Source organism: Trichechus manatus, unplaced genomic scaffold (genome assembly GCF_000243295.1).
Source record: "Trichechus manatus latirostris isolate Lorelei unplaced genomic scaffold, TriManLat1.0 scaffold00030, whole genome shotgun sequence".
In the NCBI taxonomy this organism is placed as follows: Eukaryota; Metazoa; Chordata; class Mammalia; order Sirenia; family Trichechidae; genus Trichechus; species Trichechus manatus.
The window spans coordinates 3,872,804-3,877,125 of record NW_004443966.1 but is presented as its reverse complement, the minus strand read 5'-3'; positions in this window follow the sequence as shown (position 1 = coordinate 3,877,125).

Sequence of the window (4,322 nt, the reverse complement as noted above, 5' to 3'; positions counted from 1 at the left end):
GATTGCAGGAATCTGGCTTAGGCTGGGTTCTCTAGAGAAGCAAAACCAGTAGAGACTTATATCAAGGAAACAGCTCATGGCGTTGTGGAGGCTGAAAGTCCCAAGTCCGTGGGTCAGGCTGGAGGCTTCTCCTCACTCACGTAGCTGCAGGGGCTGGTGAACCCAAGATCGGCAGGTCAGACAACAGGCCTGTGGCTCACAGGCTGCAGAGACCGACAAATCCCAAGATTGGCAAGCAAGACAACAGGGAAGTTGCTAGCTCAAGTCCCAAGAACCAGAGGTCAGATGAACAAGAGCCAGCTTCAGGATCCAGAGCAAGCAGAAGCCCCCAAGCCTTGCCAGAAATTCCACCTATACTGGATACAGGCCACAGTCCCAAGGAAACTCCAAACTGATGGGCTACTCACAGCAGATCCACCACGGAGGTGATCACATGATATCAGATCTCATCACGGTAGTGATCACATCATCATACAACTGCCAAACAACATCACAACTGCCAAACCACTGAGAATCATGGCCCAGCCAAGCTGACACACAACCTTAATGATCACAGATCCCTTCTAGCTTTTAGAAGACTTCTCCGTGTTTATTGAATGAAGCCCTGCATGCCCCTCATTGCACTTACAGAGATCTGTAGAGTTGGGAGGAATCTGTGGGTGATGCAAATGGTAAGAGCTCAGCTACTAACTGAAAGACCACTCAAAGACACCTTGGAAGAAAGTCCTGGTGATCTACTTCCAGAAGATCACAGCCATTGAAAACCCTGTGGAGCACAGTTTTACTTTAAAACACATGCTGTGGGTCAGCATCGACTTGACAGCAGCTGGTTTGCGTTTTTGGTTTGTAGGCTGGGAGATTAGGCAAGGAGAGCCAGTAACATCCCTTCTTGTGACACAGAAGCTGGGGTGCCATGAGGTGGCGCCTTGAAACCATACGTGTCATGGAGGGTAGCAGTGGGCAGGGTGTGGCAAGGGGGAAGAAGGTGTTCTTCCGCTACAGGCTGCATTTTCAGCACCTACAAATGAAGTGTGGGACACGCAGAAATGACTCACCTTCCTAACCTGACCCTCCAGATTTAACTATTCACTTGCACAGTTTTCAACGTGTACTGTGTTATTTTCTAATTCTACATTCCTTCTGCATTACCCTCATTGCCCCTTACCATCGTCTCTGCCTTTGGGGGAGGTAATTTAGCTTGCTCCACTGATCATTCCACCATTCTGTAGTTCACACTGTGGAAAGATGAAGACGGGGCTGGCCTCAGAGACTACGATACGTAGGAGCTCAAAGACCACGCGAGCCGTCTCTCCACTTCCTACCGCAACGTTACTTTTCTGCCAGCACAGATGAACTTCCCCGCCTGCACAGGGGGCGTGGCCACCAGTAGCTTTCAGACTGTCCAGTTCAGAGCTTTGCAATCAGAGATCAAAGTCCTCTTCCCTTAGTTCTATTTTTATAGTCCCTGAGAAAGACTCTGATTGGCTTGGATCAGGTCATGTGTGCATCCCTTGGCTAATCATTGTGGCTAAAATACCCAGATGTGAAAAGATAGCCACTCCTATTTGGACCACATGTTACAGGGTGGAGAGGGATGGAGGAAAGAAAGTGTTCCCCAAAAGAAAGGGGCACTGTTCCCAGAAGAAGGGAGAGGGGCTTGGCTAACGAATGTAAATATTTATTGAGCACCTACTATGTGCCAGTCGGCACATTAGAAGCAGGAGCCAGAGCCAAAATTGTCCTAAGAATATAAGCTCTTTGAGAATCTTCAGAAATCTTGCAAAGAGCTTTGCGTTTCCAGAGTGTGGAACGGGGCTTCAAACCAATCTTAGCCAAATCTCAAAGAGCCCAAAGATCTCAGCCAATATCTGGTTACATTGTATTTTAAATAAAACAACAATAAAATAGTATCTTTGATGGCAAGCAACTCTGATGAGACTTTCTGTCCCCAGGGGAGGTCTGACTCGTGACATCCGTGTTCTTAACAGTTAAGTAAGTTTATAAGGGACTGAAAGGCAGTGTGTTACGGGAAAACATAGTCGATTTACTGTCGGGAGATTCAGTGTCCAGTTTTGGTGGTTAGATAATAAACCAGATGGCTGAGTGTCTCAGCTGGATTCCTCAGGAGGTGGACTCTAGGTGGAGATCAATGTGCGGGTTTAACAGGGTGTGTCCTTGAATTGGAAATAGTTCGTTGTGCCAAAAAGCAAGGAGGAACTAAACAATGAACAAGTTCTTATAAAAAGGACACAAGATGCATCTTAAGGGTCCCCTCTAGCCAAAGTTGAGACCATTTGAGCATTAAAAAGAATAAAGATAGCAACTGATTATCAGATGTTAAATAAAAAAGAAATTGCTGAGACCGTGGTAATATGAGAGGGACAGGAAGAGAGAGAAGAGAGAAAGGGAAGCTCATCTTTACAGAACAAACCAAAAAAACCCTAACCCGCTGTTGTCAATTCCCTCTTAATGACCCCATGTGTTACAGAGTAGAACTGCACCACAGAACCTCAAGCCCTTGTGGTGTAGTGGTTAAGAGCTTGGCTGCTAACCAAAAGGTTGGCAGTTTGAATCCACCAGGTGCCCCTTGGAAACCCTTTGGGGCTTTTCTACTCTGTCCTATAGGGTCCCTATGAGTAGGAATCAACTTGATGGCACGGGTTTAGCTTGGTTTTTGGTAATCTTTATGGAAGCAGATTGTTGGGGCTTTCTTACGCAGAGCAGAGCCGCTGGGTGCATTTGAACCATAAACTTCTAGGTGATTAGCTGAGCGCAAACCATTTGCATTACAGAAGAATGCTAGCTAGTAAATGTAGAAAGAGTAATAGGATTACTCAGTACCTGCAACTCCAACATAATGACGGATTCAGGTAAGAATCTTCAGTGGATGCTAAAATAGTTGGGTGATGGATTTGGGGGAACAGTTTATTCATGTGGTATCAAAGTATTGCTCTGAGATTACCAATGACAAAAAGGGGAAACGTACCTTTACTGTGGAAAGATCTAGCTGTCATCACTTTAACCAAGGGATCAAACTCAGCGTCACTAGCACTGGGGCAACCTGACATTGTGTGCCTCCTGTTGGGATGCAACATGAAGTACTCAGCATTGCCTCTGAACGGTTCTCGCCAGAGATGTTTAACCTGAATTTGATCAAGCTACCAGTGTACAGGAAACACAGAGATACAGGAACAAGTTGAATTACACATTACACCACATGGAAACAATCAGCCACGATTAGAATATATGGAACGTTCCACAGAATGACTGGTCTGGACTTCTCAAAAAGTCAATGTCATTAAATTAAAAAAAAAAGAAGAGGAAGAGCAACGCTCTATATTTTAATAAGGCTAGAGGCTAAAAGAATTTAAAAATCTAAAAACATAACAACCAAGTGCAAGAATTTGGCACAGGTGGGGAAATTTGAATATGAGTTGGCTATTTGATGACATGGAATTATTGTTATTTCTTAGATGTGATGATGATACTGTAGTTATGTGAAAGAACATCCTTATTATTAGGAGGATTCATGCTGAAATATTTAGTGATGAATTGAGTCCTGCAACTTTTTTTTAAAGCATTTTAGCAAATTAAAAAAAAATCTGTATATACAGGTAGGTAGCCCCCAACTGAAGATGGGGTTTCGTTCCAACGACTCAGTCGTAGGTTGGGTCTGATGTAAGTCGAATACCTCCATTTTTTTTTTTTTTTTTCAGTTTTCGTTATTATTGCCTTTTATTATCAGTATCTTTATAAACCCAATCTTTATTTGTCTTTGAAGGGTGGAAACATTACATGTTAACTTACAGATATATTTTAATACATACATAAAAAATATGAAAATCATAAAAATTTACTCTAACGATGAAGAAGAGTTGGACAACCTTGGCGTTTGGTCAGTGGTGGTAATAACCCCACTTGTGGATTATCCCTGGGAATGAGGATGGTATTTCTAGTTAGAAAATTAGTGAGAGTGGTCTGTACGGTCCTTTTTTTCTTCATATATTTTGTGGTAACATCTCACTGATTCCTGAATCTGCACATTGACTTTAGTAAAGTGATTAGCATTTGGGTCCATGTTTTTAAGCAGCTGAAGTCCCTGATTTAGTTTAGAAAACTAAGTCTATATGGCAGTGTTTTGAATAGTAAATCATAAAATTGAACATTTTCCAGTGACCCTATAGGACAGAGCAGAACTAACTGCCCCGTAGGGTTTCTAGCGAGCACCTGGTGGATTATAACTGCCAACCTTTTGGTTAGTAGCTGAACGCTTAACCCCTGGGCCACCAGGGCCCCATACCTGGATATATATATATGTGTGT